At 42.0% G+C, this 25061-nt stretch overlaps 1 long non-coding RNA gene across 1 annotated transcript; it reads right to left on the bottom strand.

Moving 5' to 3' along the window:
* Window positions 1-8980: 8980 nt before the first annotated feature.
* On the bottom strand, window positions 8981-9546 carry LOC140546539 (uncharacterized). The gene is made up of 3 exons (XR_011978356.1): window positions 9515-9546; window positions 9212-9255; window positions 8981-9107 (listed from the first exon to the last, which is right to left on the bottom strand). It is a non-coding gene; the product is annotated as an uncharacterized lncRNA (long non-coding RNA).
* Between the last annotated feature and the right edge of the window lie 15515 nt (window positions 9547-25061).

Genomic DNA, 25061 nt, shown 5'->3' on the forward strand with positions numbered 1-25061 from the left:
TTGTACATACTGGTCATGCACATCTGGAGAAAGACATGTTGCCAGTGTTACTGTTCTCCCTTTATTTACAGCCTCTAATACACACAATTTAAGGACACTGATCAAGTGTCCAACCCTGGCAGCCTAGCAGAGACAGACATGTATCCCACAACCCTGTGACCAATAACCCAGTGTTGTAACCACAGAGCCACCGCAGCCATGTAGAGTCATGAGATATCTACCCATTGTTTGTATAACACGTCATACAGCAAGTCTGTTTACATAACTTATTCTTTAGTTTGGACTATCTAGAACCTTCCTTAAGGCCTCAGGACCAGTGATCTGGCCGCTCTGTTCAGTTTGCTCTGAATTTACAGTCTCAATCCCTCCACATAAATCCAGAAAACCCAAAGTGAGACTCAACAGTGTAAACCATGTGTTTGGGCAGGAATTCAGGACAGAAATGAAAGACTGATCTGATCTTTACAATCTTTTATTTCTTCATTTGCTGTAAAAACATTCAAAAAGCTCAAACATGGAGCTTCTAATAAGTGGCGTCTCGGCCTGAAGTTGGCGAGTTCAGTCTGATTTGAGGGCAGAGTTCAGAGCTGTGTATGATACTTCAGTGTGACAGCAGAACTTCCCCCTCATGCTTCTCTCACATTGATGCTTCTCAGCACTGCCCACCTAATTGAGAGAGAAAGAGAGAACTAATCAATACCTACTCAATAACTACAGATATCAGTAACTACAGCAGCAGTGTACAGGTGTGTGTGTGATGATGATCTACCTGATACACTTTGTCAGTGAGCAGCTCTCTTCTCTCTTCAGAACCTGAGGAGATCAACCAAAGACCACCATCAACACCAGTCTACCAGCCTCTGTCTCTTTATGTGCAGAAGCACCTCCACCATGAGAATGAGCCCCAAAGAATGAAGTGTGCATAATAGTAATTACTCAGCGCCCCCTCTGGTGAGGAAGGAGAATGCAGCACCATGAACAGGACAGTGAGACACGTCTGATGAAGAACATTGAGACATGTAGATCTTTCTAGTGATCAGAGTTCATAAAATGATTAATAAAGTACCTCTGTTTCTGGTTCTGAAGGTGAAGTACACACAGGTGGAGGAGAGCAGTGAGCAGAGAAGAACACACACAGGACACACACTGACCAGCAGCTTCCAGCACTCTGATATGGGAGGGGTGGAGGTGGTCTGCAGGTCTGAAATCAGAGAGGATTTGGAGAAGAATGAAGGCAGGAGATCTCAACATGTAAAGATAAAGTACAGCTAGAACTCAAGTGACCTCAGAAATCCTTCTGCTTTCGTAACTGTCTCAGTTTACCACAGCATAGAAGAATCATGGGACAATTAAAGAGTTCTTGTAGTTTTATGGTTTTAAGCTTTAAAATACTTAAAGAAATTCTCAGGTCAGAAGAGTCAGAAGATCAGAGTCAGGGATCTTACCCAGGAGAGAGAGTCGAGTGGTTCTGTTCCCATAATGATAGACATCCTTAGAGAGTATAACTCCATTTTTATCTTTGGTAATGTTTCTCTCGTGTAGAGCGCAGTAGTACAAACCCAGATCTGATTCAGAGACGTTCTTCACCAGCAGGTCATGAGTTTGGTTGGATAGATTATACACACTGGAGTAACATGGATGGTCATCCCTTGTCAAATCCAGAGCTGAGATAATAAGAGGAGGTTGATGGTCATGTGAGCAATTTCTAAACCAAACTGTATATAATCCACTCTTCCAAACACAGTCGCTGTAGAGAGTGACATCATCTCCTGGGCTGACTCTCAACTCCACTTCTGCTCCAGAGATCCTGGAGAACCAAACACTTGAAACCCCTGAAACACACCAACCTCCCTTTAGACTCAATGCAGAAGATCAGCAGATCTCATCCAGTTGAGAATGATCATATATAATAGTCTACTTACACATGAGTTTGAGGAGAACAGCTCTCGACTTCTTCATCTCAGACACTGCTGCTGGGGGACTGATGGTGAAGAGGGTCTTTAAAGCGGATGTGTGTGTTGAGCTCTGATTGGTCCACGTCAGTGGAACATTTCTCGGTATCTACATCATCAGCGTATGTTGGTTGCGAACAACCACATGTAAAAACTTCAAAAGACAATCGCTGACTTCCTATTGGTCATTTTTCTCAGCGTGCCTGACTGGTCCACATGAGGGTTAACATGTAGATTTGAGAAGAAGGTAAAGAAGATAAAATGGGCTTTGATTAACCAGTTTTCCTTCAATAATTAGATAAATTAAATTAAATTAAATAAATTAGATGAAACTTCAAAACATGTAGTTTCATCCAATCAAATCCAATAACACTGAACTGAGAGACATTTCAAAGAGCGTTCTCACATCTGTTGAGTGCAGAGAACTGATTGGGTGGATTTTACTGTAGCAAGGCATGTCCTATACAGACCCTCGGCCAGTCTAGTACTTTGACCAGGCCTGAAATATAGTTCTAACCTACGTAAAGCAGCTCTACCATCAGTCACTAAAGGCAGTCAGTGAGCAGGGCCTTATTGTGGGTTTCCTGTTGTCATGTGACAGCACACTTGTGATTGCAGAGTTTTTAAGGTGGAGGCAGGTGGTGAGTTGCATTGCTAGGTTACTAGATAGATGAACAACCTTATTTTTCACTGTCTGATTTAATTTGATGGATCCTTACCTGCCCTACATTTACCAACAATCATTTGTGGACAGCTGTTAAAGCCTACTTCACCCTCAGTTATAGAAAGTTGAAGAGATCCTGAGCTCTGCATTGTGGCGCCGGCGGATGATTTTAGCTGTGATCAGATGTAGTGCTGTACTCAGATTAAACTGTGCTATTTTGTATATTTATATTTTTGGTATAGTATCATTTCTACTGTTGTTCTGATATTTACATGTACCGCTATTGTTGTCTGTTGCAGTTCTACTTGCCCAAGAGAAGGACAAAAGAGAATTTGGGGGCTCTTCCAGGATATTATCTGATACATTGAGCACCTTAGCATGAGAAATATACCAAACGAAACCTAAAGATTTTGATTTTTCTATATAAACGGGACTGTACAGAGTAATGAAGGTCCTCAGTTTCAGTATAGACTGGCCAGTAGCTCCAAGAGTCAGTGCTTCATTCAGTGAAATACAGGAAGACTGTGGCACTGGTAGAGCTGAAACATCACTACTTCAGCTACATCTGAAAGGGTTGCCTTGATTTAAAATATTTCATAGTGATATTCTTTAAAATACATATCAGAGAGCTCTAAATGTATGTCTGCAACACATACAGCTCACGGATCTCAATGTGCAGTGCTCTGTTTAAGTTTTCCTGAAGCTCTTCAGTCTCCTGAGTGTGTATCTGAAATTGCATGATGTTCTACACCATGGACACTATTAGCAGCTCAGAGAAGTGACCAAAAGCCAAGAGCAGATCATCTGATCTCTAAAGATGAGCTTAAAACAGCTGTGTTGGATTCATGAAATAACTCTGTGGAGTTTTGTGGAATTTAGCCCTGTTAAAGGTGATTAATTTATAGATTTATAGTTAAAGTGTAAAATCAAGCTAAAAAAGAGATAGGTCAACATGACTCTTTATCATTGTATATGATCACAGTATTTTATTACATCATTAACAATCCACACAATTCAACTTCATCCAATTACACCTGACCCCATTGACCAAATACTCCAAGCCAACTCCAGTTACACACGTGGACAAAATTGTTGGTACCCCTCGGTTAATGAAAGAAAAACCCACAATGGTCACAGAAATAACTTGAATCTGACAAAAGTAATAATATAAAAAAATGCTACAAAAATTAACCAATAAAAGTCAGACACTGCTTTTCAACCATGCTTCAACAGAATTATTAAAAAAAAATAAACTCATGAAACAAGCCTAGACAGAAATTATGGTACCATTAACTTAATATTTTGTTGCACAACCTTTTGAGGCAATCACTGGAATCAGACGATTCCTGTAACTGTCAGTGAGACTTCTGCACCTCTCAGCAGGTATTTAGGCCCACTCCTCATGAGCAAACTGCTCCAGTTGTCTCAGGTTTGAAAGGTGCCTTTTGCAGATGGCATGTTTCAGCTCCTTCCAAAGATGCTCAATAGGATTTAGGTCAGGGCTCATAGAAGGCCACTTCAGAATAGTCCAACGTTTTCCTCTTAGCCATTCTTGGGTGTTTTTTAGCTGTATTTTGGGTCATTATCCTGTTGCAAGACCTATTACCTGTGACTGAGACCAAGCTTTCTGACACTGGGCAACACATTTCTCTTTAGAATCCCTTGATAGTCTTGACATTTCATTGTACCCTGCACAGATTCAAGACACCCTGTGCCAGATGCAGCAAAGCAGCCCCAGAACATAACAGAGCCTCCTCCATGTTTCACAGTTGGGACAGTGTTCTTTTCTTGATATGCTTCATGTTTCCGTCTGTGAACATAGAGCTGATGTGCCTAGGAAAAAAGTCCCACTTTTGTCTCATCTGTCTATAGGACATTCTCCCAGAAGCTTTTGGGCTTGTCAACATGTAGTTTTCCCTTTAACATGCTTGTCTGAAATGTCCTTTCTAATCTCCTGAGACAACTCTTTCCTTCGCTTCCTCTGGTCCATGCTGAGGGTGGTACACACCATGTCAGAAAACAGCACAGTGTCTACCTGTAGTCCTATATGTAGGCCCACTGACTGATTACAAGATTGTAGACACCTGTGATGCTAATTACTGGACACACCTTGATTTAACATGTCCCTTTGATCACATTATTTTCAGGGGTACCATAATTTCTGTCCATGCCTGTTTCAAGAGTTTACTTTTAAAAATAATTCTGTTGAAGCATGCTTGAAAAGCAATGTCTGACTTTCATTGGTTAATTTTTATGGCATTTTTATTTATTATTTCTTTTGTCAGATTCAAATTATTTCTGTGACCATTGTGGGTTTTTATTTCATTAAACGAGGGGTACCAACAATTTAGTTCACGTGTGTACATCCAGCTTCTACTTTAGGAACCTTCCTCTATATGTACTCTTACAATCTCTCAGTTTTAATCTCAGAATATGTGCTGAAATCAGAGCTCTCAACTGTCTTCTTCTTCTTCAGACGTTTCTGTCCTCTGCTCGGAAGATCCAGCGATGCATAACACACCTCACCTTCTCCTCCATCCTGCAGATATTAAAAGTCAGATCTTGAGAGGGTGACCTGAGCTTGATTGATTGTCTTAAAACACTAAAATTCTACTGGAAAATAAACTGTGCAGATGTTTCCACTAAAGCTGAAGGGTCATTTGATTATAGAAAATAAAAATAACACCTCATCCAGTCCAGAGACGAGAGAGCATGGACCGAATTAACTTTTGGGGGTGGGTCCAATGACAGTCGATTGTTGGGGGAAGAACGTCGTCTCTAGGTAACATCTAGTGAATAATCCATTCGCTCAAGTTGTTTTTCCTGTCCTCACAAAATCAGTACTTGGAACCATTTAAAGTCAATTTTAGAACCTTAAGCTGATTCTCAATGACGTGGAACCCTCGACCTTCTAGCGTCTCCTCTGCACTGTTTGCACTGTTGCTTGCATCATTGCTAAAGGTAATATTTTCAATGAAAGTTGTAGCTAGGTGGCTAATGTTAACAGGTTTAGGACTTAAGGCTATATACAGCTTTGAATGTATATGATATGGTAAATGTTTTGAGTGTGTGTGGGCGAGTAAGGGAGAGAGAGTTACAGAGAGGTGGTAACCACAAATGTTTCAATGAGAGGCTTGAGCAAGGCCATTTATGGTACAGGTGTTTACTGTCTGTACCTTTTCATTATTTCTGCTCTTCCGACATGATCGTCTGTTTCTCAGCTCCTGACCAGCTTCTTCTTCTGCTATGAAAGATTATTAAAGTTAAGTCAGACTTAATATCATCCAATTAAAACAAAGATCTACAGAAATAAAATGGTTTGTCTATAGTCCGGATTCTGGTTCTGATTCTGATACTTCAAAACTAGAACCATCAATGATCTACAGATTACAGCTGTGGTCAATCATAGGACATGCTGAACTTCTGTGAATTCAATGCTCAAACTGTCTTTTACTGTCAGAGGACAGCAGTGGACAACAGGGTAACATCAAATCAGAGCCCTTGGAAAAGTCCAGTTGAAGTGAGGTACCTTTGGTTCTGGTTCTGCAGAGGAAGTACACACAGGTGGAGGAGAGGAGAACACATACAGGACACACACTGACCAGCAGCTTCCAGCAGCTGCACTCTGATACAGGAGGGGTGGAGGTGGTCTGCAGGTCTGAAATCAGAGAGGATTTGGAGAAGACTGAAAGCAGAAGATCTCAACATGTAAAGATAAAGTACAGCTAGAACTCGAGTGACCTCAGAAATCCTTCTGCTCTCATAACTGTCTCAGTTTACCACAGCATAGAAGAATCATGGGACAATTGAAGAGTTCTTGTAGTTTTATGGTTTTAAGCTTTAAAATACTTAAAGAAATTCTCAGGTCAGAAGAGTCAGAAGATCAGAGTGAGGGATCTTACCCAGGAGAGAGAGTCGAGTGGTTCTGTTCCCAAAATGATAGACATCCTTAGAGAGTATAACTCCATTTTTATCTTTGATAATGTTTATCTTGTGTAGAGCGCAGTAGTACAAACCCAGATCTGATTCAGAGACGTTCTTCACCAGCAGGTCATGAGATTGGTTGGATAGATTATACACACTGGAGTAACGTGGATGGTCATCCCTTGTCAAATCCAGAGCTGAGATAATAAGAGGAGGTTGATGGTCATGTGAGCAGTTTCTAAACCAAACTGTATATAATCCACTCTTCCAAACACAGTCGCTGTAGAGAGTGACATTATCTCCTGGGCTGACTCTCATCTCCACTTCTGCTCCAGAGATCCTGGAGAACCAAACACCTGAAACCCCTGAAACACACCAACCTCCCTTTAGACTCACTGCAGAAGATCAGCAGATCTCATCCAGTTGAGAATGATCAGATATAATAGTCTACTTACACACGAGTTTGAGGAGAACAGCTCTCGACTTCTCCATTTCAGACACTGCTGCTGGGGGACTGATGGTGATGAGGGTCTTTGAAGCGGATATGTGTATTGAGCTCTGATTGGTCCACGTCAGTGGAAAATGTCTCTGTATCTAAATTATCAGCGCTCGTCAGGTTCAAAAGTAACCACGTGCAAAAACATCACAGGCCAATCACAGGCTTGCATTCGGTCACCTTTCTTAGAAAGAGCCTTCAGTGTAGATGTTTTTCACGTCTGATTGGTCCACGTCAATGGAATATTTCTCTTGTCTCAGCAGATTTGGGGTAGGGGTAAATAGACTATAAGAGGCTTTGGTAAACCAGCTTCCTGTTTCCACTCAAATTGACGAGATATGGTCAGTTTAGCCTTTCTACAGAATTAGAGCAGAGCAGTGGGTCTCAGTTTCCACTACAGATTTGGAGAGCAGTGTGAAGTGTTTATTCAATAAACAGATGCTCCTTAAAAGTGCAGTTTAGGACCAGTGACTCATGTAGTTTACTGTATTATATTATATCCACCAAATGAGAGGTCACTTTAACACGCACTCAATCAAATCTGACAGCACTGAAATAAGAGATACAGTATAGAGTGATGGTACAGCTGATTGGGTGCTAATTTTAAGTGGTGAAAAGCTCTTTTTCTCCTTAATACCAGTCAGAGGGCCTCAATGTGGGTTTCCTGTTGTAGTGTGGCTGCAGTGTATGGTATTGTTTTGCTTGATAGACAAACCAACCACAGTGTTTTCTTTATTATTGCCCTAGCTTTGTCCTGTCATGTTAGTGGGTTTTGGAAAAACCCCTAATAAGGTCATCTAACACTTGCATTCGACCACCTCTAGCTTTTCTTAAATTTGATCAGTTATTAAAATAAATTGTGTTTTGGTCTCTCCCCATTCATAGAGATTGGAGCCTGATCTTGTGTGACTGGAAAAAACTTCCTGGTGGCGTTGCACAGATGGCTCCTGAGTGAACAGACTCTTCCACCACTTTTCTTTTAACTTCCAGACATAAGTAACTCCTTCCTTTCCTTGTTGCATTGAACTGAGGGATAATATATAATAGTGTCCAACATAACCTCTCTCAAAATGGACCAGTTCTAAGAGTGCATCATGGACATGCAAGTATACTCAACTTTGACACTTTCATCTATTTTACATACTATACTTACATACTGCTTATTCAACAACTGGTTAGTATTAGTAATTAGTTTGCAAATGAGTGACACACCCAAAGACTTCTCTTATCTCATCAGTTTGGAACTGTTCTACTGTCAGTGGTTCGATTAATTCATCATCTATGTCGATGATGTTTTGTTGGATTTCCATCATTGACCAGGTACCTTCACTTTTCCAGCCTGAATGTGTTAGTGTGAGATGAATGATACCTAGAGTTACTCATAGTTGTACATACTGGTCATGCTCATCTGGAGATAGACATGTTGCCAGTGTTACTGTTCATCCCTTTATTTACAGCCTCTAAAACACACAACCTAAGGACACTGATCAAGGGTCCAACCCTGGCAGCCTAGCAGATGCAGCCAACAGCAGATCCCTCAACCCTGTGACCAATAACCCAGTGTTGTAACCACAGAGCCACCGCAGCCATGTAGATTGAGGAGATATCTACCCATTGTTTGTATAGCATGTCATGCAGCAAGTCTGTTTACATAACTGATCCTTTGGTTTGGACTATCTAGAACCTTCCTTAAGGCCTCAGAACCAGTGATCTGGCCGCTCTGTTTAGTTTGCTCTGAATTTACAGTCTCAATCCCTCCACCTAAACCCAGAAAACCCAAAGTGAGACTCAACAGTGTAAACCATGTGTTTGGAAAGGAATTCAGGACAGAAATGAAAGACTGATCTGATCTTTCCAATCTTTTATTTCTTCATCTTCTGTAAAAACACTCGGAGATTCTGTGACGTAAAAGCTCAAACATGGAGCTTCTAATAAGTGGCGTCTCGGCCTGAAGTTGGCGAGTTCAGTCTGATTTGAGGGCAGAGTTCAGAGCTGTGTATGAGACTTCAGTGTGATGGCAGAACTTCCCCCACATTCTTCTCTCACATTGATGCTCCTCAGTACTGCCCACCTGATTGAGAGAGAAAGAGAGAACTAATCAATACCTAATCAGTAACTACAGATATCAGTAACTACAGCAGCAGTGTACAGGTGTGTGTGATGATGATGATCTACCTGATACACTTTGTCAGTGAGCAGCTCTCTTCTCTCTTCAGAACCTGAGGAGACCAACCAAAGACCACCATCAACACCTGTCTACCAGCCTCTGTCTCTTTATCTGCAGAAGCACCTCCACCATGAGAATGAGCCCCAAACAACGCAGTGTGTATAGCAGTAACTATTCAGCGCCCCCTCTGGTGAGGAGGGAGAATGCAGCACCATGAACAGGACAGTGAGACACGTCTGATGAAGATCACTGAGACATGAAGATCTTTCTACTGATCAGAGTTCAGAACAAGGAAATAATGAATAAAGTACCTTTGGTTCTGGTTCTGCAGATGCAGTACACACAGGTGGAGGAGAGCAGTGAGAAGAGGAGAGCACACACAGGACACACACTGACAAGCAGCTTCCAGCACTCTGATATGGGAGGGGTGGAGGTGGTCTGCAGGTCTGAAATCAGAGAGGATTTGGAGAAGATTGAAGGCAGGAGATCTCAACATGTAAAGATAAAGTACAGCTAGAACTCGAGTGACCTCAGAAATCCTTCTGCTCTCATAACTGTCTCAGTTTACCACAGCATAGAAGAATCATGGGACAATTAAAGAGTTCTTGAAGTTGTATGGTTTTAAGATAATCAAAGAAACTCTCAGGTCAGAAGAGTCAGAAGATCAGAGTGAGGGATCTTACCCAGGAGAGAGAGTCGAGTGGTTCTGTTCCCATAATGATAAACATCCTTAGAGAGTATAACTCATTTTTATCTTTGGTAATGTTCTTCTCATGTTTAGCGCAGTAGTACAGACCCAGATCTGATTCTGAGACATTCTTCACCAACAGATCATTGGTTTGGTTGGAAGGATTGGACACACTAGAGTAACGTGGATAAGCAGCACTCATAAAATCTTGCGCTGACATAATGAGAGGAGGTTGACGGTCATGTGAGCAATTTCTAATCCAAACTGTATATAATCCACTCTTCCAAACACAGTCGCTGTAGAGAGTGACATCATCTCCTGGTCTGACTCTCATCTCCACTTCTTCTGCTCCAGAGATCCTGGAGAACCAAACACCTGAAACCCCTGAAACACACCAACCTCCCTTTAGACTCACTGCAGAAGATCAGCAGATCTCATCCAGTTGAGAATGATCAGATATAATAGTCTACTTACACACGAGTTTGAGGAGAACAGCTCTCGACTTCTCCATCTCAGACACTGCTGCTGGGGGACTGATGGTGAAGAGGGTCTTTGAAGCGGATGTGTGTATTGAGCTCTGATTGGTCCACGTCAGTGGAAAATGTCTCTGTATCTACATTATCAGTGTTCGTCAGGTTCAAAAATAACCACGTGCAAAAACATCACAGGCCAATCACAGGCTTGCGTTCAGTCACCTTTCTTAGAAAGAGCCTTCAGTGTTGATGTTTCTCACGTCTGATTGGTCCACGTCAATGGAATATTTCTCTTGTCTCAGCAGATTTGGGGTAGGGGTAAACAGACTATTAGAGGCTTTGGTAAACCAGCTTCCTGTTTCCATTCAAATTGACGAGATATGGTCAGTTCAGCCTTTCTACAGAATTAGAGCAGAGCAGAAGGTCTCAGTTTCCACTACAGGTTTGGAGAGAAAGTGTTTATCCAATAAACAGATGCTCCTTAAAGTGCAGTTTAGGACCAGTGACTCATGTAGTTTACTGTATTATATTATATCCACCAAATGAGAGGTCACTTTAACACACACTCAATCAAATCTGACAGCACTGAAATGAGAGATACAGTATAGAGTGATGGTACAGCTGATTGGGTGCTGATTTTAACTGGTGAAAAGCTCTTTATATACAGTTACTAGATAGATCTTCTACATTTAGAGTGGTTTTAGGCCTATATGACATACAGGAGATATTCTATCCCTCAGGGGCTGTTTTGCTAATGTATCTGACATATTATCATAACATCTTTCTTTTGTTCCACCAGCCCTAGCTTTGCCCCATGTCTAACGATTGTGGGAAACCCCTTTTAAAACCAACTAACTATCAAGTGGCTCTTGATCTTCATCTCAGAGGCTGGTGGTGCACCTTCAAAGTGCAGTTTAAGACACTGAGAGACACATGAACAAATGTTGCAGCGAGCTGATTGGTTGGATTTTAGTGGGGAGCGTGTCATGTATTAGTCAGACCTTTGTGTAATACTTTGAGCAGGGTCTTGCTGTGGGATTCCTGTTGTAGTGAGCCTGCAGATTGTTGACTGAGTGTCTACAGTGAAAAGGAGATGACCAACCATATTTTTATTGTTATGGTGACACCTGATCGATACATGCCCTAACTTTAATCCCTGGTTAAAACTATTGCACAGATACTTCTGACCCCTGCTAGGAGTTTCCATGCCCCTGTGACTGTGTCCTACAGAGCCAACACCAAATAGGTGGCCATCAGACTGATCCCTTGCTGCTGTTTGGGTTGACCAGCAACATTCCAGCCCTAACCTCCTCCATATCTGTTCTCATCATTTGTTCACTCTACTCCAGATTAGGTGGCTAAAGCATAGTTTATCTGGCATCAAAGATTTGGGAGCCTTCTGGAAAGCCCCTATGTCCTTCTTACCTTGAGTTATTTGTGCTACTTATGACCTCTGGTGCTACTGTAATTCTGCCAGTCCATCCATCCTCAGATACTCTTGCTCCATTTGGTCATCTGATCCTTTTATTTTTGCTTAGTTTGCTTATGTATATCAAGTAAAATAGAGATGCAACTGGACAAACAAAGAGCCATGAGGGGATATAACATCACCAAAAGAGCAAGTATAAGGAGAAAAGAGAAGAGGACCCAGCACTGAGCCTTGAAGGACACCAGTTGAGAGTTTTCATGGAGAGGATGTAGATCTTTGTTTCCCAGTAGGAGCATCCCTTTAAATAGGCCTCAAATCCATGTAGATCCGGTGTTTCCAAGGTTGCTGAAGGTGGACAGGAGGATCTTGTGATTGATGGTGAAGAATCAGGGCCAATGACAGTTTGGTCAAAAGGGAATTGGGTGCATCATGAATCATGCAAGACAGTCCAGTACCAGGCAAGTCACATGTCTAGTACTGTCAGTGTGAGAAACCATCTCAAGTGGTCGCTGGAGAACCAAAATGGGATTGTTAAGAAATGCCTTGCTGAAGGAAGGATCTGAACTTTGAAATAACCATAATCTCTGGTATCAGTAATGTGAACCCCAACAATCTACATTTCAGTGACACTGACACCTGACCAAATTGCTGGCCAAGGTTCCAAGCCATTACCAGGTGAACATTTACAGCTTCCAGCGTAACTTAACATCATGTTACAAGACAAGAATTGTCACCACATGGTTCGAAAACACTTTTTATTGCTGCATTTCAACTTTATCAAGCATCTTTGAGATGAAGCAGAAATCACTGTTTACAAAAAGGCTTCTGTCCCCACAAGTACTTACGCCCAAGACATGCATACACTGTGGAGATGGAACTGCAGATCAATCAGTTTTACACTAGAGGCTTTGATGAAGGTTCAGTTATGCTTCAGTATATAAGCACCACAGGTCAGCAAGTGCTATCTCTCTCTCAGTGGACACTGTCCATGGTGCTGAAACATGTCTGCATTTAAAGTTCCCACAGACCTACTTACTCTTTAACTTGGATATTATGTGTAGACAGTGCCAAACTCTTCACACATCTTCTTCTGAGCCACTGAGTCACGTTCTAAAGCCCTGTCTTTTGTAATTATGCTCGGTGAACTTGGAGACCAGCACCAGGGCAGCAATTGTACAGGACTGAAGACATATACACACAGTTTTCAGTACATTCACAGTGCAGGACATTTTATATTACTGACATCTTAAAGTCCAACAAATCCAACAAAGTGGATCATGACTGCCGTTCTACAGCTCCAGACTCTTCGCTCTTCTAAATGTCCAGAATCCTCCTCAGAAGGTCTACTCAAATATAACCTCAGAATAGGTGCTGAAATCAGAGCTCTCCCCTCTGTTCTTCTTCTTCTTCTTCAGATGTTTCTGTGCTCTGTTCGGGAGATCCAACGAAGCATAAGACACCTCATGGTGTCCAACCTGAAAGAGATTTCAAAACACCTGACTCTCAGAAAAATGGTACAGTGTCATGCAAAAGTATTCACCCCGCTTGGCTTTTTACTTATTTTGTCCCATTACAATCTGTATTTAAATGTTTGAATTGTATGTGATGCATCTGCACAACATATTCTACGTTAGTGAAGTGAAATGAAAAAAAATATATATAAAAAACAAATAAAATAAACTGAAATAAACTGAAATAAAAAACTGAAAATGGGCATGTGCATATGTTTTCACCCCCTTTGCTATGAAGCCTCTAAAAAGAAGTCCACCTGTGTGCAATCTAAGTGTCACATGATCTGTCAGTGTATATACACCTTTTCTGAAAGGCACCAGAGGAGGTAACACCATTAAGGAAGAGGCACTAACCAAACATCACCATTAAGACCAAGGGGATCTCCAAACAAGTCCGGGACAAAGTTGTAGAGAAGTACAACTTTGAAGTTGGGTTATAACAAATATCCAAATCTCTGATGATCCCCCAGAACACCATTAAATCCATTATCATCAAAGAAGACAATAGTGCCACAACAAACCTGCCGAGAGAGTGCCGCCCACCAAAACTCTCAGACCAGGCAAGGAGGGCATTTATCAGAAAGACAGCACAAAGAACGAAGGTAATCATAAAGGAGCTGCAGAGTTCCCTAGCAGAGACTGGAGTATCTGTGCATGTGGCATGTTGGAGACTCTCCAAATGTATGGGGAAGGTGCTCTGGTAACATGAGAGCAGCATAGAAAAAACTATGCCTGGCGCAAAACCAACACCTCACATGACCCCAAGAACACCATCCCCATAGTGAAACATGGTGGTGGCAGCATCATGCGGTGGGGACGTTTTTCAGTAGCTGGGACTGGGAAACTGGTCTAAGTCAAGGGGAAGATGGATGGTGCTAAATACAAGGTTATTCCTGAGGAAAACCTGTTTCATTCTGTCAGTGATTTGGCAAGGCAAGGATGGAGGACAGAAGTTCACCTTCCAACAGGACAATTCCCAAAGCATGCAGCTAAAGCAGCACTCGAGTGGTTTAAGTGAAAACGTGTGAATGTAATGGAATGGTCAAGTTAAAGCCCAGACCTCAATCCAATCTAGAACCAAACCATCTGTGTAACCATAGCAACCACCTAAAATACCATAGCAACCACCATAGTAACTTTTTAGACCACATTTGCAATCACCTCAAATGTTTTTATCAACACCTAGCAACCACAGGGGTACACCACAGCAACCACATAGGAGCACCTTAGCAACACCATATCATGAACAATTAGCAATGCCTTAGCAACCACTGGAAAGTCCATAGTAGCAACTATAGCAACCTTGGAACACCTAGAAAACATCTGGCATACCACAATAAATGCTTAGCAATGATCTAGCAACCACCAGGTATGCCACAGAAACCACCTAATAAAACACTTTCACCTTAGTAACCACATAGCAACAGCCTAGCAACTGTGCATTTCTTCTGTAAATGCACTTTTCTAGTTGTTAGTGTTACTCTGTGTGTGTTTGTGTTCCAGTACCTGGTCACTGTTCCTGCTTGTTGAAGTCATTGTTTTCTCATTTCCTTTCTCGTCACCCTTCTTCTCCACTGCCAATAAACACATCAGAAATCATCCATATTAAAGACAATATCAGCAATGCTCCGGCCCATCAACACCAGCAAGAACACATTCTCTCTAATATAGAGATTGAGAACGTGTGGAGCTGAGGAAGTCACTGTAGATTACATCACCTGAAAATCTAGCATCAAAGCTCCACTTCTACACACCTGGAGCTCTGCAGCGGTAGATGAAGTACATACAGGTGGAGGAGAGGAGAACACACACAGGACACACACTGACCAGCAGCTTCCAGCAGACACTACAATCTGATACAGGAGGGCAGGGGGTGGTCAGGGATGTCTCATCTAAGGTAAGAAGAAAAGTAAAGGGTGCTGATTGAGCTCAATAGGCCTCTGTAGATGAAGAGCAATGGGAGACCCTCAGGAAAGACTTCTGAAGAGCAACTTAGTGATCGTTGATGACACTTTAATGTAGGGCAATATTCAAGGGTACACTGCACCTACATCATCCTTTACAAACATTTCTAAATGTTTTTTTCCAACAAGTATGGGGTTGGCATAATATAGTCTGGTGAAATGATGCTCAAATTGACCAAAGTAAGCTTTAAGACGCCTGACTCTTGTTGAAATAAGACTAAATAAATGCTAATGTAGGTTTACATCAGTTGTCATGAAGGCTTATTACTCATATCCATTATTCTATTAGCAAATCTGCTTCATTGACTTCACGGAGATCTGAACTTGAATTGAATTATATATTAATTATAGATGTGAGATAAGTGGGGTCTTTAGCTCTGGAGAAACATCTAAACAGTCTGAACAGTCACCAATATCTTCCTAAGCTGACTCTACATCAGCTTCATTGTTCGCTGCTCTGCTCTTATATAAATATATACACACTTATATCTGCCATAAGTGGGCTTTCAGAAGATGTTTCTTCTAAACAGTTGATAGAATAAGACCTATTGTTGTCTTTGAGACATTTCTAACAGTCGTTATTTAAGAAGTTCTTGCTGTTCTATTGACACATGCTTTAAACATCTGGACTGCAGATGTTACTCAGAGGAACACTGAGGTGAACTTACCAAGGAGAGAGAGTCGAATGGTTGTGTTTCCATAAAGATAAACATTGTCCAAAGAACCAGTTTGAGTATGTGCTTGTAGAGCGCAGGAATACAAGCCCAGGTCTGCTTCAGTGACGTTCTTCACCAGCAGATCAGTTGTTCGGTTTAAAGAATTCCACACAAAAGAGTACCGTGGATGGGTTCCTCGCTCTACAACTGTGGATGTGATGGTGAGTTGGTGATGGTGTGAGGAGTTTCTAACCCAAACTGTATCAAATCTATTCTTCCAAACACAGTTGCTGTAGAGAACAGCATTGCCTCCCGGTCTGACTCTCATCTCCACTTCTGCTCCAGAGATCCTGGAAAACCAAACACCTAAAAAAGAACCCCATCAACTTCACTTTAGATCATGCATGGTTTCATATGTCTTCTTATGTAGAAAGCCTCAGGTTATAGTACTGGTGTTCAGACTCAGACACAGTTTTAGCTCTTCAACTGAAGGATGCTCTATAATATAAAAAAATTAGCAGATGTAGAAGTTTACTTACACATGAACGTGAGGAGGAGAACTGCTCTTGATCTCGCCATCTCACCAGAGACTGATGCTGGGTGGCTGATGGTGGTGAGGGTCTTTGAAGCGGATGTGTGTGTTTAGCTGTGATTGGTCCACGTCAGTGGAACATTTCTATTTTTGATGATGTCCCACAGAGCAGTGGTTAATGCTTTTGTTTAGAGATTTCACCAATGAGAGATGTGCAACCTAGTCTTCCTGACTGGTCTCTTGGTAAAAAGGTGGTGTTTAGAGATGTGGTCAGCCAGTGGCTCTCTGTTCTAAAAGATAAAAGGCTAAAAAATGACCAATGAAGAAGAAAACGACATTAGATACTCTACGGGTAGACCTCAACTACAGCTAACTCTAATGGGAACATTCCTGGGCCTACTTCTTCTTCTAATGTAACTTTGTGACCATCCAAATTATGTCCCTTAGCATAGGATTGTCTGCCAATGCCGTACGCCACCTGACCACTGAATACTGGGCTGATTTAAACCAGTTACTAATTACGAGTGCCGATTCTGATCAGATCTGGGAGCAGATATTTAAGGTTCTCATGCTGTGGCCTTGCTACAGCTTTCCTGTTTTGTTGCACCTTTGATGCTCATGAGCTTTTAGCCATGTGTTGGTGTGTATGTGGGTGCTTGAGAGGATTTTACAGTCAATGACCACATTTCCATTCCAGTCTAATCTGAGCATGTGTGGGTTTGTGAGGGGGGAGCATGGTTCTGATAGGTTAAAAATAAGCAACAACCTAAACTATATGTCCAAATGTTTGTGGACACCCCTTCTAATTCAGCGTTCAGCTACTGTAAGTTGCACCCATTGTTGACACAGGTCTGCTAATGCACACGGGCAGCTTGTGTAGTCCCCGTAGAGAAGTACTGCCAAAAGAATAGGACTCTCTAGAGCAGATAAACCATGCCTAATGTCCGGCAGATGAAGTGGGGCGGTGGTCATCCAACATATCGCTGAATACAATCAAATGCTTACAGCAATGCTTCTCCAAAATATCGTAGAAGTCTGTTCAGGAGGTTTTTTTCTTGGACAATTGAGACATTTACTCCAACAAAAGCAGAATCAACTAGATTTTTTAGGTTTGAGTTTTGGGTTGAGGGTTGGGATTATGACCAGGTTTATAGTTGGAGCAAATTTACACAACCTTTATAGTTAGTTAGATCAATGTAGGTGTCTACATAGCATCTAATGGGTTCATCATTTAACAAACACTTCAGCTGTCCCTGACATTGCCAATAGCAAATCTCCAAAATGACTTGGAATGAAATATTTTATATTGACATCCACTGAAAGTTAAGATGTATTTTTTGGAGAGTTAGAATTTAGGCCTTTCAGCTGCCTTGGTATCTGCCTGTATCTCTGGATGCTTTTACTTTCACTTTTTTAGTCATTTACCATCACTTTTGACAGAGTTCAAGGTTATGGCCACAGTTAATCCCACATTTATAATATTTGTTTACAACATATTTGTATTCCTTGCTATTGTTTACTTGTTCAAATGAAGGTCTGCTGAATGACCCATACAAACTCTGATTTGGTCAACAGTAAAGACAATGGCAAGACAGATGTCTAAGAGGATGGCAGTTTGTGTTGAAGTGTGTGAGAGTGTTGTGGCTTGCTCAGAAACTGAAACTCTGCAGATCTATGAGCAGGCCGTCTCTAACCACAAATGTTTCCATGAGGGTGTGTTGAAGTTGAGCTATCATAGAACACGGCAGCTCAGGACTGTGTATGACACCTGCCATGACCCGTTCATAATATAGTACAGTTCTCAAAAAGGTGTGTTGTTCATTTTAATACATGATACAGGCTTAAAACAGGTCCTGGATCAGTTTTTCCACTTTAACCAGGTCTGGACGTAGCCTCTACACTGTGTAGAACTGATGTGCACTGGTCTGAGCTGCAGGGCCTCACTGTGGGTTTCCTGTTTTAGCATAGCTCTCAAACTCTCAGGCTTGAAGAGGTGGGAGAGGGGAAGACTGTTTAGACACACTTTATTAATTCCTTTAGGAACTATGTGTATGTGTATGTGTGTTTTCCTACACAGGGCTGGGTTAGCAAATGGGCTAAGTGGGGCTGACACATGCAAGAGGTCTATTGGTTGGCTTGGGAAGTGATGGAAAAGTTTTACTATTTGGTTGATAACAGGACATCTATCGTCAGGTTTATCCATATGTGTCATGGCGTGCTAGGCCAGACTTCCCCCTCGTTTGGGAGGGGGGCAAAAGGGGACACGAAAGGAATCTGGGTTAAACAGGGGATAACTTAAGTTAGGGGGGGGGGAGCTGGGGGACCAGTTACTAAGCAAAAACCACAGCATGCTGCCGTGAGCCAGAATCCTGACAATGAGTGATCGAGCCTCGCTGATAACGTGGATAGCAGGGTGACCTGCTGAGTCAAAGCTGGTCGTAACACACCTCTAGTCGTGCGGGGAACCTCTCAGGCGATCTCAAGGTTCCAAATGATACAATTCTCTGCATTGAACCATGGAGTTGAGGCTCCTTAAGTACCCCCAGTCCCAGGTGAAACACATGAACCAAACAAAAGGACAAAGAAGAATCAGAATGGAAACATGAGTCGACACACTGAACCAAACACATGAACACAAACAAGGGGGAAGTCCATATTTGGGCCTGTGGGTGGCGGCTCAGAATCGCCCCGGGGGAAGGCGCTATACCGAGTGCCCGACAATATGGAGTGTTTATTTTAATTTTTTTTGCATGACAGTGCTGTTTAAGAAATGCTAATGCTGAATTAATGTATTGCACTTGATAAAGTAAGATTTGGTTTAAAGGATAGTTCAAGGAATTGGAAATCCTGCAATCGAGGAATTCATGACTAGATGTACTCAAGATGATTTCAAGGCCAAAAGAGATCAACTGGAACTTTGTTTCACAGTTTACAGTTAAACACGAGTTGCCCTCTCCATGGTGCTGAAAACACTTCTGTTCTTTCATTGAGTAAGATGTTCTGAATAAAGGACCACTACTGACCAGATATTATTGGGGTCCCTTAGCACAGAGACACTGAAATGGTGGTGTTTATGGTAGTGTGTGTGCTGGTGGTGCTGAGGGTGTGGTTGAAAGTGCATCCACCACCCAAAAATATCTGCACAAGAATGTCTCTGTGCTCAGAAAATGGTAATTTGTCAAACATAATAGTGGATAGTCATTAAAGTCATTACTGAGTCATTAATGACCATCAATGGCACTACCAACTACTGTGTTGCTAAAGCTCTTGGCTAGCCTGCAACCTTATGGAAAGATACAGCCTTAATGATGATGGTAGAGCTCTCTTTAGGACAGCCACAATCACACATAAACTTTGCTGATGGATTCTTACATTTGCTTACACAGTTATTTAGTATTCAAATGCATTTTATTAGATCTCCAAATCACCAAGACATTTCCTAGAGAAATCAAAAAGATCCAGTTCTCTTAAAGACTCTTAAAACTCTTTTTAAAACAGGTTCTTCAAATGATGATGCCAGATATGTGCAGGTGACGACCCTTTAAATTGGTGAAGAACCTTTACATAAAGTTAGAGTTCCTTTAGACATTCAAAACAAACATGGTCCTTTCTGAAACTTTAACTAAACCCAAAAACTAACAAACCTCAAACTACAGCAGTTCCTTCTCTGAAAAAGGAACCTCCAGATATCTACACTTTCTCAGATTTGACCTCAGAATAAGTGCTGAAATCAGAGCTCTCAACTCTCGTCTTCTTCTTCAGATGTTTCTGTCCTCTGCTTGGCAGATCCAATGAAGCATAGCACACCTCATCTTCTCCTCCAGCCTGCAGTTATAATAAAATAAGTCTAGTAATCCAGGTCCACCATATCGTACGACTTCTGTATGTAAAGATGTGCATGTACAGAGTGTGTTGTACCTCATCCTGCTTTCTCATCTTCACACTCCTCCCTTGGTCTGCTCTTTGACCTAGTGTTTGGGAAGGACAGAGATTGCATAACTCACCATTCTCACACCTAAGTCAACAGTATTCATTGATATTAAATGTTTTTCATGTCAGTGAGAAAAAGAGAGAGAGTACCTGTAGTTCTGGCTCTGCAGATGCAGTACACACAGGTGGAGGAGATCAGCGAGGAGAAAAGAACACACACAGGAGTCACACTGACCAGCAGCTTCCAGCAGATATTCCGGTCCGATATGGGAGGGGTGGAAGTGGTTTGGGAGGGACTAGTACAAGGGATGGTCATATCTGAAATATATATATATTCAGAAACATGCATTTACTGATACAGAAAATACAGCACAAAAAATTATCTTGACGAACCTCCAGACCATTCAAAGATGTGTGAGATATTGTCAGCCCCTTGGTATCGCGCCCTCCCCCGGGGCGATGCCGAGCTGCTGCCCACAGGCTCACACAAGGACTTTTGTTTTGTGTTTAAGGGGCTTCCATGCTAGACTCGACCCCGAGAATTAAAAAGATTAGTAGATTTATGTCTAGAAACCTCAAGGTTTCGTGTCCTCTTAGCATTAGGCCAGCTTCGCCTCGACTCCGTCATCAACTCCTGATCTTCTCAGAGGGTCGAGCTTCTAATGAGGTACGCTCGCTTTTCAAGGGAGAGTATCCTTCAGCTCTCAAACCGCCTATACTGCTCATGGTCACGCGTCAGTACCAGGTCTGTTCAGCTTTGCCATTTGGGTTCTCTCTCGATTTCCCGTCTCTTAGTTCCCCCAGCACCTGATGAACACAACCTTGGTTCTCCAGTGTTTTCCCCAGGCTCTGCCTGCTGGTTTACGTTTACATTTCCCTTCCTGTTCATTCCTTACCTCCTAGCTCAGCTCCTGGAGTCCTACCAGCCTCAGGTGTGTTTTGTGTTGTCCATTTTAATCGTCACAGTTGTATTTGGATTCTCGTTTGCCTGTACTTGCTACCTTTTGCTACGTTCTCCCCTGTTTTGGTTTCTTATATTCTGTTAATAAATATACTTGCATTGGATCCATCTCTGCAAGTGTTCATCCCTCTGTGTCTGGCCTAACCCGTCATGACAGATATCATAGGAAAACAAGCTTGAGTTTCCAAGCAACTGCATTTTAAACACCTTATGGAGAATCTTTATAAATCTTTCAAATAAAAAAATGCTTTTAATGGTTGTTTGGGAGCAATCCCAAAGAAGAATCACTTGGGTTTTACAGAGATCTTTAAGTAGGGGAGAACCTTTGAAGGTCCAATTAAACCATCTCGTCACCAATAGCACACATCTTTAGATATAAAACCAAAGGTTTCTTCAATGGCATCATTCAGGAAACAGCATCTGTATTTTTAAGAGTGTAGCATACTGAAGACCAACAGAATCCAAGAAGAGGAGCTGCGCTCTTACCTATAAGAGAGATCCGTGTAGTCTGGTTTCCATAATGATAAACTGTCCCATCACTGTTGCCCTGTATCTCCTGTCTTGCACAGTAATACACACCCAGGTCCTTTTCCGAGATGTTCTCCACCAGCAGATCGTAGGTCTTGCTGGAGGAGTTCCTCACAAATCTGAAGCGTGGGAAATGTTGTTTGACATCTGGACTAAATGTTAGCAGAAGTGGAGGGTGGCTGTCATCGGAACAGTTTCTAAACCAAGCAAGATGTGATCGCTGGGGTACAGCACAGTCACAGTAGAGAGTGATGTTGTCTCCTCGTCTGACTCTCTTCTTCACTTCTGCTCCAGAGATGTTGGAGATCCAAACGCCTGCAATGTAAGAGAAGACTTCAGACTCAACCACAAAGAACGGTGCTACAAATGGATCACTGAGTAATACAAGGACCACTCTCGAATGTCGGTAACAGAAACCTGGCTGTGGGAAGAACCTTTCAGAGGTCTAAAGAGGCATCACTTGATGTAAGGGTTCTTTACAAATTTTAAAAGATGTAAATTTTGTGTACTCACACCAGAGAGTGAGGAGAAGAGCTCTTGATCTGTCCATCTCGGATACTGGCGCTGGATGGCTGATGACAATGAGGGTCTCTGCTGAGGTCTGGGCTGAGGTCTGATTGGTCCACGTCAGTGGAACATTTCTATTTTTAAATGCATTTGTGTTCAGAGTCACAAATGAGAGGTGGGAACTAATCACATGCTTTCTTACTGGTCTCTTTTAAGGAGAGTGTTTTTTGATGTTTTTTAAATTAGACGTGTGATCAACTCTTAATGCTTAATCTCTAAACCACAGAACCATACCATGGCTGACTGTTGAGCCAGACCCTTTAAACATAGTTGTACGCAATGAAATAACCCTTTTATAGTGTCACAAATTGCATGGCATCAACAACATATTGCTCTAACAGTAACACTAAATAGACTGTTCCTCTGTTTTATAACATTCTACTACTTATCAGGCCCTCATTATCGTGCCTCCACCTAGGCGATCTCGAGCCGCCGCCCACAGGCTCAAATAAGGACTTCCATTTCGTTTGTGGTCACGTGTGGTTCGGTTCTGTTGTTATTGTTCATTGTTTTGATCATGAGTTTTACCTGGGACTGGGACGTCGAATGGCCCGAACTGGAGCCATCAGGACACCCCTGCGGTTCATCTTAGGTCTCAGGTGTGTTCAGGTCAGCTCCGGCGATTCACCCATGTTCAGAGTAGGTTTCCCGGCTACTCACGCGTCAAGCGAGGCTTGCTTGCTCCCTGTCTGGATGCTCACGGTTTCATTTATTTCTTTTTAGTTTCTCCCCGGTTAGTCTCCCCTTTACTCCCGCTTTGCTCCCAACTCCTCCCAGTCCCAGGTTGTGTTTTGTTCGCCATTTCATTTGTCACTTTTGGGTTTTGTTTTGTCACCATTGCTCACTGTTTGCTGCTTGTTTTGCCCCTGTTTGTCACTTGCCCCTTTCTGTTTCTCCTGGTTGTGTTAATAAATCTGCTTGCTTTGATACCTGCAAGCGTTCATCCCATCTTGGTCTGGCCTAACATGCTGTTTTGTGAAATTTTGAACCAAAGGGAAATAATAACTTAAATAACTCAGGTTCCACAATAGACCTGTTTCAACATATTGCCAATGCATTATGACCATATAACCTTTAATATAAGGTGAACATGGACGCATGATATCCTTATATTCGGATATGAAGACCAAATTAGCGTGGTTCTGCAGTGCACCTGCACTACTTCATAATGCCTTTCATAGTACAAACACCTTTGCAGCCTGTTCAAAAGGGGTAGGCCTCTTCCTAGTGGTTATACCGAACAGTAAGTTGTTCATACGATACAGTGTGCACTAATTGGATGGAGTGCACCTTAGGCCAGCGCCTGGGCATCAACAGGGCAGAATTCGTTCTCATTACACATGCCATTACACTAAGAAGGTTTTTAAAGTATTGTCATTTTAAACAATTGCTTTGTTAATACTACTGTTAATAATGTCCATTTGAGGCACCTCTACAACCTTTACAGTATATATGAAACATAACCAATGGACTTTGTATACCCAAGCCATTAAACCATGCCTGAGATCTACATCACATTCTGCTTTGCATTTGCATTTACCACTTCATTTTAAAACCAGCTACACGTATAATATTTAATATTAAATTTTTAGCTCCATAAATCTACCCCATATCATTTAAAGCAGCCAACTGACTCCTGGACAGTTATTAACTACAAAGCAGTCTCAAACTTAGGAACAGTGCATTTTCAGCAGATCTGAGATCAGTCAGTCAAGACAATCAGGGTGAGGTGTCCTGGCATGGCCTGAGCTGCAGAGCCTCGCTGTGGTTTTCCTGTTTTGCATGTCTGAACTGCTACTGGTGAGCTCTCGGACTCAAGAGGAGATGTGGTAAAGATAGAAGATCAAACGTCTTGGTTTATCTGATGTTACAATCAGAAAAACAACAATGTTTCCAAAGCATTTCAGCATGAGCATGTGATTGGGTGCAGCTACTTCTGTCTTGCATCTCGTTTTAATGTCCAGGAATTCAACGAAGACACTAATGACCAGTATATGTGTTTCCCTATATATATAATAAATGGTATATGTTTATTAATGCTGCTCAGTGTTAATTGTGCATTACTTTACTGTTCATGAAAGGCCTATGAAGGTATTGTTTAAAACAGATACTGGGTCAGATCTTCCTCCTAACCAGGTCTAAAAAAAATTAGCCTCCCCACAGTGCAGAACTGATGTGAGATCAGTCAGTAAAGACAGCAAGCATTTGGTGGTCTGATGTGGTCTGAGCTGTAGGCCCTCACTGTGGGTTTCCTGTTTTCGTGTGGGGGAGGAGAACTTCACTTTGACTAACCACATACCTCTCCTTCAAACCCCCCAAAGCATTCTGGGAAATGTATACAATCTAAAACACAAGTGGACTCATGACTTCATGCTTGCTTATTTGATGACCCTCATCTTTTCTTCTGCCTAACTGAAGGCCAGATTAGGTCTTATTAGAGCATCTCTTCCTGTTTTTAGTTGATGCACTAAGAGGACCTGGGAGGGGCAATGGGAGGGGATAACTGAGTTTTAGTGATGTTGGCTGGAACTCAAGTTGGAGCTCACCAATATACACTGAACTGTTGCGCTCAATTAGGAATGGCAGTTGGGGTGTTGCTGAGCCTAAACGGCATCACGT

This window comes from Salminus brasiliensis, chromosome 24 (genome assembly GCF_030463535.1).
Source record: "Salminus brasiliensis chromosome 24, fSalBra1.hap2, whole genome shotgun sequence".
Classification (NCBI taxonomy): Eukaryota; Metazoa; Chordata; class Actinopteri; order Characiformes; family Bryconidae; genus Salminus; species Salminus brasiliensis.